This window comes from Lemur catta, chromosome 7 (genome assembly GCF_020740605.2).
Source record: "Lemur catta isolate mLemCat1 chromosome 7, mLemCat1.pri, whole genome shotgun sequence".
Taxonomy (NCBI): Eukaryota; Metazoa; Chordata; class Mammalia; order Primates; family Lemuridae; genus Lemur; species Lemur catta.
The window spans coordinates 1,093,032-1,105,377 of NC_059134.1; positions in this window are offsets into that span (position 1 = coordinate 1,093,032).

Consider the following 12,346-nt stretch of genomic DNA (forward strand, 5'->3'; position numbering starts at 1 on the left):
CTAACCCTATCCCTAACCCTAACACTCTCCTAGGGCTGAGGCTAACCGTAACCCTAGCACTATCCTAGGGCTGATGCTAACCCTAACCCTAACCCAAACACTATCCTAGGGTTGATGCTAACCCTAACCCTAACACTATCCTAGGGCTGATGCTAACCCTAACCCTAACCCTAACACTATCCTTGGACTGATGCTAACCCTAACCCTAACACTATCCTGGGCCTGATGCTAACCCTAACCCTAACCCTAACACTATCCTAGGGCTGATGCTTACCCTAACCCTAACACTATCCTTGGGCTGATGCTAAACCTAACCCTAACCCTAACACTATCCTAGGGCAGATGCTAACCCTAACGCTAACCCTAACACTATCCTTGAACTGATCCTAACCCTAACCCTAACCCTAACACTATCCTAGGCCTGATGATAACCCTAACCCTAACCCTAACACTATCCTAGGATTTATGTTAACCCTAACCCTAACACTATCCTAGGGCTGATGCTAACCCTAACCCTAACCCTAACACTATCCTAGGGAGGATGCTAACCCTAACTCTAACCCTAACACTATCCTAGGGCTGATGCTAACCCTAACACTAACACTATCCTAGGGCTGATGCTAACCCTAACCCTAACCCTAACACTATCCTAGGGCTGATGCTAACCCTAACTCTAACACTATCCTAGGCCTGATGCTAACCCTAACCCTAACCCTAACACTATCCTAGGGCTGATGCTAACCCTAACCCCAACACTATCCTAGGGCTGATGCTAACCCTAACACTAACACTATCCTAGGGCTGATGCTAACCCTAACCCTAACACTCTCCAAGGGCTGATGCTAACACTAACCCTAACCCTAACACTATCCTAGGGCTGATGCTAACATTAACCCTAATTCTAACACTATCTTAGGGCTGAGGCTAACCCTAACCCTAACACTATCCTACGGCTGATGCTAACCCTAACCCTAACCCTAACAGTATCCTAGGGCTGATGCTAACCCTAACCCTAACACTATCCTAGGCCTGATGCTTACCCTAACCCTAACCCTAACACTATCCTAGGGCTGATGCTAACCCTAACCCTAACACTATCCTAGGGCTGATGCTAACCCTAACCCTAACCCTAACACTATCCTAGGGCTGATGCTAACCCTAACCCTAACACTATCCTAGGCCTGATGATAACCCTAAGCCTAACCCTAACACTATCCTAGGGCTGATGCTAACCCTAACCCTAACACAATCCTAGGGCTGATGCTAACCCTAACCCTAACCCTAACACTATCCTAAGTCTGATGCTAACCCTAGACCTCACACTATACTAGGCCTGATGATAACCATAACCCTAACCTTAACACTATCCTAGGGATGATGCTAACCCTAACCCTAAGCCTAACACTATCCTAGAGCTGATGCTAACCCTAACCCTAACACTATCCTAGGCCTGATGATAACCCTAACACTAACCCTGACACTATCCTAGGGCTGATGCTAACCCTAACCCTAACACTATCCTAGGGCTGATGCTAACCCTAACCCTAACCCTAGCACTATCCTAGGCCTGATGTTAACCCTATCCCTAACCCTAACACTCTCCTAGGGCTGAGGCTAACCCTAACCTTAACCCTAACACTATCCTTGGACTGATGCTAACCCTAACCCTAACACTATCCTGGGCCTGATGCTAACCCTAACCCTAACCCTAACACTATCCTAGGGCTGATGGTAACCCTAACCGTAACACTATCCTTGGGCTGATGCTAACCCTAACCATAACCCTAACAATATCCTAGGGCAGATGCTAACCCTAACCCTAACCCTAACACTATCCTTGGGCTGATGCTAACCCTAACCCTAACACTATCCTGGGCCTGATGCTAACCCTAACCCTAACCCTAACACTATCCTAGGGCTGATGCTAACCCTAACCCTAACACTATCCTTGGGCTGATGCTAACCCTAACCCTAACCCTAACAATATCCTAGGGCAGATGCTAACCCTAACGCTAACCCTAACACTATCCTTGAACTGATGCTAACCCTAACCCTAACACTATCCTAGGCCTGATGATAACCCTAACCCTAACCCTAACACTATCCTAGGGTTTAGGTTAACCCTAACCCTAACACTATCCTAGGGCGGATGCTAACCCTAACCCTAACCCTAACACTATCCTACGGCTGATGCTAACCCTAACACTAACACTATCCTAGGGCTGATGCTAACCCTAACACTAACCCTAACATTATCCTAGGGCTGATGATAACCCTAACCCTAACTCTAACACTATCTTAGGGCTGAGGCTAACCCCAACCCTAACACTATCCTACGGCTGATGTTAACCCTAACCCTAACCCTAACACTATCCTAGGGCTGATGCTAACCCTAACCCTAACACTATCCTAGGGCTGTTGCTAACCCTAACCCTAACCCTAACACTATCCTAGGGCTGATGCTAACCCTAACCCTAATTCTAACACTATCTTAGGGCTGAGGCTAACCCTAACCCTAACACTATCCTACGGCTGATGCTAACCCTAACCATAACCCTAACACTATCCTAGGGCTGATGCTAACCCTAACCCTAACACTATCCTAGGCCTGATGCTAACCCTAACCCTAACCCTAACACTATCCTAGGGCTGATGCTAACCCTAACCCTAACACTATCCTAGGGCTGATGCTAACCCTAACCCTAACCCTAACACTATCCTAGGGCTGATGCTAACCCTAACCCTAATACTATCCTAGGCCTGATGATAACCCTAACCCTAACACTATCCTAGGGCTGATGCTAACCCTAACCCTAACACTATCCTAGGGCTGATGCTAACCCTAACCCTAACCCTAACACTATCCTAAGTCTGATGCTAACCTTAGACCTCACACTATACTAGGCCTGATGATAACCATAACCCTAACCTTAACACTATCCTAGGGCTGATGCTAACCCTAACCCTAAGCCTAACACTATCCTAGAGCTGATGCTAACCCTAACCCTAACACTATCCTAGGCCTGATGATAACCCTAACACTAACCCTGACACTATCCTAGGGCTGATGCTAACCCTAACCCTAACACTATCCTAGGGCTGATGCTAACCCTAACCCTAACCCTAACACTATCCTAGGCCTGATGCTAACCCTATCCCTAACCCCAACACTCTCCTAGGGCTGAGGCTAACCCTAACCCTAACCCAAACACTATCCTAGGGTTGATGCTAACCCTAACCCTAACACTATCCTAGGGCTGATGCTAACCCTAACCCTAACCCTAACACTATCCTTGGACTGATGCTAACCCTAACCCTAACACTATCCTGGGCCTGATGCTAACCCTAACCCTAACCCTAACACTATCCTAGGGCTGATGGTAACCCTAACCCTAACACTATCCTTGGGCTGATGCTAACCCTAACCATAACCCTAACAATATCCTAGGGCAGATGCTAACCCTAACCCTAACCCTAACACTATCCTTGGGCTGATGATAACCCTAACCCTAACACTATCCTGGGCCTGATGCTAACCCTAACCCTAACCCTAACACTATCCTAGGGCTGATGCTAACCCTAACGCTAACCCTAACACTATCCTTGAACTGATGCTAACCCTAACCCTAACCCTAACACTATCCTAGGCCTGATGATAACCCTAACCCTAACCCTAACACTATCCTAGGGTTTATGTTAACCCTAACCCTAACACTATCCTAGGGCTGATGCTAACCCTAACCCTAACCCTAACACTATCCTAGGGCGGATGCTAACCCTAACCCTAACCCTAACACTATCCTACGGCTGATGCTAACCCTAACACTAACACTATCCTAGGGCTGATGCTAACCCTAACACTAACCCTAACATTATCCTAGGGCTGATGATAACCCTAACCCTAACTCTAACACTATCTTAGGGCTGAGGCTAACCCCAACCCTAACAATATCCTACGGCTGATGTTAACCCTAACCCTAACCCTAACACTATCCTAGAGCTGATGCTAACCCTAACCCTAACACTATCCTAGGCCTGATGATAACCCTAACACTAACCCTGACACTATCCTAGGGCTGATGCTAACCCTAACCCTAACACTATCCTAGGGCTGATGCTAACCCTAACCCTAACCCTAACACTATCCTAGGCCTGATGCTAACCCTATCCCTAACCCTAACACTCTCCTAGGGCTGAGGCTAACCCTAACCCTAGCACTATCCTAGGGCTGATGCTAACCCTAACCCTAACCCAAACACTATCCTAGGGTTGATGCTAACCCTAACCCTAACACTATCCTAGGGCTGATGCTAACCCTAACCCTAACCCTAACACTATCCTTGGACTGATGCTAACCCTAACCCTAACACTCTCCTGGGCCTGATGCTAACCCTAACCCTAACCCTAACACTATCCTAGGGCTGATGCTTACCCTAACCCTAACACTATCCTTGGGCTGATGCTAACCCTAACCCTAACCCTAACACTATCCTAGGGCAGATGCTAACTCTAACCCTAACCCTAACACTATCCTAGGGCTGATGCTAACCCTAACCCTAACACTATCCTAGGCCTGATGATAACCCTAACCCTAACCCTAACACTATCCTAGGGCTGATGCTAACCCTAACCCTAACCCAAACACTATCCTAGGGTTGATGCTAACCCTAACCCTAACACTATCCTAGGGCTGATGCTAACCCTAACCCTAACCCTAACACTATCCTTGGACTGATGCTAACCCTAACCCTAACACTATCCTGGGCCTGATGCTAACCCTAACCCTAACCCTAACACTATCCTAGGGCTGATGGTAACCCTAACCCTAACACTATCCTTGGGCTGATGCTAACCCTAACCATAACCCTAACAATATCCTAGGGCAGATGCTAACCCTAACCCTAACCCTAACACTATCCTTGGGCTGATGCTAACCCTAACCCTAACACTATCCTGGGCCTGATGCTAACCCTAACCCTAACCCTAAAACTATCCTAGGGCTGATGCTAACCCTAACCCTAACACTATCCTTGGGCTGATGCTAACCCTAACCCTAACCCTAACAATATCCTAGGGCAGATGCTAACCCTAACGCTAACCCTAACACTATCCTTGAACTGATGCTAACCCTAACCCTAACCCTAACACTATCCTAGGCCTGATGATAACCCTAACCCTAACCCTAACACTATCCTAGGGTTTATGTTAACCCTAACCCTAACACTATCCTAGGGCTGACGCTAACCCTAACCCTAACCCTAACACTATCCTAGGGAGGATGCTAACCCTAACCCTAACCCTAACACTATCCTACGGCTGATGCTAACCCTAACACTAACACTATCCTAGGGCTGATGCTAACCCTAACACTAACCCTAACATTATCCTAGGGCTGATGATAACCCTAACCCTAACTCTAACACTATCTTAGGGCTGAGGCTAACCCCAACCCTAACACTATCCTACGGCTGATGTTAACCCTAACCCTAACCCTAACACTATCCTAGGGCTGATGCTAACCCTAACCCTAACACTATCCTAGGGCTGATGCTAACCCTAACCCTAACCCTAACACTATCCTAGGGCTGATGCTAACCCTAACCCTAATTCTAACACTATCTTAGGGCTGAGGCTAACCCTAACCCTAACACTATCCTACGGCTGATGCTAACCCTAACCCTAACCCTAACACTATCCTAGGGCTGATGCTAACCCTAACCCTAACACTATCCTAGGCCTGATGCTAACCCTAACCCTAACCCTAACACTATCCTAGGGCTGATGCTAACCCTAACCCTAACACTATCCTAGGGCTGATGCTAACCCTAACCCTAACCCTAACACTATCCTAGGGCTGATGCTAACCCTAACCCTAACACTATCCTAGGCCTGATGATAACCCTAACCCTAACCCTAACACTATCCTAGGGCTGATGCTAACCCTAACCCTAACACTATCCTAGGGCTTATGCTAACCCTAACCCTAACCCTAACACTATCCTAAGTCTGATGCTAACCCTAGACCTCACACTGTACTAGGCCTGATGATAACCATAACCCTAACCTTAACACTATCCTAGGGCTGATGCTAACCCTAACCCTAAGCCTAACACTATCCTAGAGCTGATGCTAACCCTAACCCTAACACTATCCTAGGCCTGATGATAACCCTAACACTAACCCTGACACTCTCCTAGGGCTGATGCTAACCCTAACCCTAACACTATCCTAGGGCTGATGCTAACCCTAACCCTAACCCTAACACTATCCTAGGCCTGATGCTAACCCTATCCCTAACTCTAACACTCTCCTAGGGCTGAGGCTAACCCTAACCCTAACACTATCCTAGGGCTGATGCTAACCCTAACCCTAACCCAAACACTATCCTAGGGTTGATGCTAACCCTAACCCTAACACTATCCTAGGGCTGATGCTAACCCTAACCCTAACCCTAACACTATCCTTGGACTGATGCTAACCCTAACCCTAACACTATCCTGGGCCTGATGCTAACCCTAACCCTAACCCTAACACTATCCTAGGGCTGATGCTTACCCTAACCCTAACACTATCCTTGGGCTGATGCTAACCCTAACCCTAACCCTAACACTATCCTAGGGCAGATGCTAACCCTAACGCTAACCCTAACACTATCCTTGAACTGATCCTAACCCTAACCCTAACCCTAACACTATCCTAGGCCTGATGATAACCCTAACCCTAACCCTAACACTATCCTAGGATTTATGTTAACCCTAACCCTAACACTATCCTAGGGCTGATGCTAACCCTAACCCTAACCCTAACACTATCCTAGGGCGGATGCTAACCCTAACTCTAACCCTAACACTATCCTAGGGCTGATGCTAACCCTAACCCTAACACTATCCTAGGGCTGATGCTAACCCTAACCCTAACCCTAACACTATCCTAGGGCTGATGCTAACCCTAACCCTAACCCTAACACTATCCTAGGGCTGATGCTAACCCTAACCCTAACACTATCCTAGGGCTGATGCTAACCCTAACACTAACACTATCCTAGGGCTGATGCTAACCCTAACCCTAACACTCTCCAAGGGCTGATGCTAACACTAACCCTAACCCTAACACTATCCTAGGGCTGATGCTAACATTAACCCTAATTCTAACACTATCTTAGGGCTGAGGCTAACCCTAACCCTAACACTATCCTACGGCTGATGCTAACCCTAACCCTAACCCTAACAGTATCCTAGGGCTGATGCTAACCCTAACCCTAACACTATCCTAGGCCTGATGCTAACCCTAACCCTAACCCTAACACTATCCTAGGGCTGATGCTAACCCTAACACTAACCCTAACACTATCCTTGGACTGATGCTAACCCTAACCCTAACACTATCCTGGGCCTGATGCTAACCCTAACCCTAACCCTAACACTATCCTAGGGCTGATGGTAACCCTAACCCTAACACTATCCTTGGGCTGATGCTAACCCTAACCATAACCCTAACAATATCCTAGGGCAGATGCTAACCAGAACCCTAACCCTAACACTATCCTTGGGCTGATGCTAACCCTAACCCTAACACTATCCTGGGCCTGATGCTAACCCTAACCCTAACCCTAACACTATCCTAGGGCTGATGCTAACCCTAACGCTAACCCTAACACTATCCTTGAACTGATGCTAACCCTAACCCTAACCTTAACACTATCCTAGGCCTGATGATAACCCTAACCCTAACCCTAACACTATCCTAGGGTTTATGTTAACCCTAACCCTAACACTATCCTAGGGCTGATGCTAACCCTAACCCTAACCCTAACACTATCCTAGGGCGGATGCTAACCCTAACCCTAACCCTAACACTATCCTACGGCTGATGCTAACCCTAACACTAACACTATCCTAGGGCTGATGCTAACCCTAACACTAACCCTAACATTATCCTAGGGCTGATGATAACCCTAACCCTAACTCTAACACTATCTTAAGGCTGAGGCTAACCCCAACCCTAACAATATCCTACGGCTGATGTTAACCCTAACCCTAACCCTAACACTATCCTAGAGCTGATGCTAACCCTAACCCTAACATTATCCTAGGCCTGATGATAACCCTAACACTAACCCTGACACTATCCTAGGGCTGATGCTAACCCTAACCCTAACACTATCCTAGGGCTGATGCTAAACCTAACCCTAACCCTAACACTATCCTAGGCCTGATGCTAACCCTATCCCTAACCCTAACACTCTCCTAGGGCTGAGGCTAACCCTAACCCTAGCACTATCCTAGGGCTGATGCTAACCCTAACCCTAACCCAAACACTATCCTAGGGTTGATGCTAACCCTAACCCTAACACTATCCTAGGGCTGATGCTAACCCTAACCCTAACCCTAACACTATCCTTGGACTGATGCTAACCCTAACCCTAACACTATCCTGGGCCTGATGCTAACCCTAACCCTAACCCTAACACTATCCTAGGGCTGATGCTTACCCTAACCCTAACACTATCCTTGGGCTGATGCTAACCCTAACCCTAACCCTAACACTATCCTAGGGCAGATGCTAACCCTAACGCTAACCCTAACACTATCCTTGAACTGATCCTAACCCTAACCCTAACCCTAACACTATCCTAGGCCTGATGATAACCCTAACTCTAACCCTAACACTATCCTAGGATTTATGTTAACCCTAAACCTAACACTATCCTAGGGCTGATGCTAACCCTAACCCTAACCCTAACACTATCCTAGGGCGGATGCTAACCCTAACTCTAACACTAACACTATCCTAGGGCTGATGCTAACCCTAACACTAACACTATCCTAGGGCTGATGCTAACCCTAACCCTAACCCTAACACTATCCTAGGGCTGATGCTAACCCTAACTCTAACACTATCCTAGGCCTGATGCTAACCCTAACCCTAACCCTAACACTATCCTAGGGCTGATGCTAACCCTAACCCCAACACTATCCTAGGGCTGATGCTAACCCTAACACTAACACTATCCTAGGGCTGATGCTAACATTAACCCTAATTCTAACACTATCTTAGGGCTGAGGCTAACCCTAACCCTAACACTATCCTACGGCTGATGCTAACCCTAACCCTAACCCTAACAGTATCCTAGGGCTGATGCTAACCCTAACCCTAACACTATCCTAGGCCTGATGCTAACCCTAACCCTAACCCTAACACTATCCTAGGGCTGATGCTAACCCTAACCCTAACACTATCCTAGGGCTGATGCTAACCCTAACCCTAACCCTAACAGTATCCTAGGGCTGATGCTAACCCTAACCCTAACACTATCCTAGGCCTGATGATAACCCTAAGCCTAACCCTAACACTATCCTAGGGATGATGCTAACCCTAACCCTAACACTATCCTAGGGCTGATGCTAACCCTAACCCTAACCCTAACACTATCCTAAGTCTGATGCTAACCCTAGACCTCACACTATACTAGGCCTGATGATAACCATAACCCTAACCTTAACACTATCCTAGGGCTGATGCTAACCCTAACCCTAAGCCTAACACTATCCTAGAGCTGATGCTAACCCTAACCCTAACACTATCCTAGGCCTGATGATAACACTAACACTAACCCTGACACTATCCTAGGGCTGATGCTAACCCTAACCCTAACACTATCCTAGGGCTGATGCTAACCCTAACCCTAACCCTAGCACTATCCTAGGCCTGATGCTAACCCTATCCCTAACCCTTACACTCTCCTAGGGCTGAGGCTAACCCTAACCCTAACCCTAACACTATCCTTGGACTGATGCTAACCCTAACCCTAACACTATCCTGGGCCTGATGCTAACCCTAACCCTAACCCTAACACTATCCTAGGGCTGATGGTAACCCTAACCGTAACACTATCCTTGGGCTGATGCTAACCCTAACCATAACACTAACAATATCCTAGGGCAGATGCTAACCCTAACCCTAACCCTAACACTATCCTTGGGCTGATGCTAACCCTAACCCTAACACTATCCTGGGCCTGATGCTAACCCTAACCCTAACCCTAACACTATCCTAGGGCTGATGCTAACCCTAACCCTAACACTATCCTTGGGCTGATGCTAACCCTAACCCTAACCCTAACAATATCCTAGGGCAGATGCTAACCCTAACGCTAACCCTAACACTATCCTTGAACTGATGCTAACCCTAACCCTAACCCTAACACTATCCTAGGGCTGATGCTAACCCTAACCCTAACACTATCCTAGGCCTGATGATAACCCTAACCCTAACCCTAACACTATCCTAGGGCTGATGCTAACCCTAACCCTAACACTATCCTAGGGCTGATGCTAACCCTAACCCTAACCCTAACACTATCCTAGGGCTGATGCTAACCCTAACCCTAACACTATCCTAGGCCTGATGATAACCCTAACCCTAACACTATCCTAGGGCTGATGCTAACCCTAACCCTAACACTATCCTAGGGCTGATGCTAACCCTAACCCTAACCCTAACACTATCCTAAGTCTGATGCTAACCCTAGACCTCACACTATACTAGGCCTGATGATAACCATAACCCTAACCTTAACACTATCCTAGGGCTGATGCTAACCCTAACCCTAAGCCTAACACTATCCTAGAGCTGATGCTAACCCTAACCCTAACACTATCCTAGGCCTGATGATAACCCTAACACTAACCCTGACACTATCCTAGGGCTGATGCTAACCCTAACCCTAACACTATCCTAGGGCTGATGCTAACCCTAACCCTAACCCTAACACTATCCTAGGCCTGATGCTAACCCTATCCCTAACCCTAACACTCTCCTAGGGCTGAGGCTAACCCTAACCCTAACCCAAACACTATCCTAGGGTTGATGCTAACCCTAACCCTAACACTATCCTAGGGCTGATGCTAACCCTAACCCTAACCCTAACACTATCCTTGGACTGATGCTAACCCTAACCCTAACACTATCCTGGGCCTGATGCTAACCCTAACCCTAACCCTAACACTATCCTAGGGCTGATGGTAACCCTAACCCTAACACTATCCTTGGGCTGATGCTAACCCTAACCATAACCCTAACAATATCCTAGGGCAGATGCTAACCCTAACCCTAACCCTAACACTATCCTTGGGCTGATGCTAACCCTAACCCTAACACTATCCTGGGCCTGATGCTAACCCTAACCCTAACCCTAACACTATCCTAGGGCTGATGCTAACCCTAACGCTAACCCTAACACTATCCTTGAACTGATGCTAACCCTAACCCTAACCCTAACACTATCCTAGGGCTGACGCTAACCCTAACCCTAACCCTAACACTATCCTAGGGAGGATGCTAACCCTAACCCTAACCCTAACACTATCCTACGGCTGATGCTAACCCTAACACTAACACTATCCTAGGGCTGATGCTAACCCTAACACTAACCCTAACATTATCCTAGGGCTGATGATAACCCTAACCCTAACTCTAACACTATCTTAGGGCTGAGGCTAACCCCAACCCTAACACTATCCTACGGCTGATGTTAACCCTAACCCTAACCCTAACACTATCCTAGGGCTGATGCTAACCCTAACCCTAACACTATCCTAGGGCTGAGGCTAACCCTAACCCTAACCCTAACACTATCCTAGGGCTGATGCTAACCCTAACCCTAATTCTAACACTATCTTAGGGCTGAGGCTAACCCTAACCCTAACACTATCCTACGGCTGATGCTAACCCTAACCCTAACCCTAACACTATCCTAGGGCTGATGCTAACCCTAACCCTAACACTATCCTAGGCCTGATGCTAACCCTAACCCTAACCCTAACACTATCCTAGGGCTGATGCTAACCCTAACCCTAACACTATCCTAGGGCTGATGCTAACCCTAACCCTAACCCTAACACTATCCTAGGGCTGATGCTAACCCTAACCCTAACACTATCCTAGGCCTGATGATAACCCTAACCCTAACCCTAACACTATCCTAGGGCTGATGCTAACCCTAACCCTAACACTATCCTAGGGCTGATGCTAACCCTAACCCTAACCCTAACACTATCCTAAGTCTGATGCTAACCCTAGACCTCACACTGTACTAGGCCTGATGATAACCATAACCCTAACCTTAACACTATCCTAGGGCTGATGCTAACCCTAACCCTAAGCCTAACACTATCCTAGGGCTGATGCTAACCCTAACACTAACACTATCCTAGGGCTGATGCTAACCCTAACCCTAACACTCTCCAAGGGCTGATGCTAACACTAACCCTAACCCTAACACTATCCTAGGGCTGATGCTAACATTAACCCTAATTCTAACACTATCTTAGGGCTGAGGCTAACC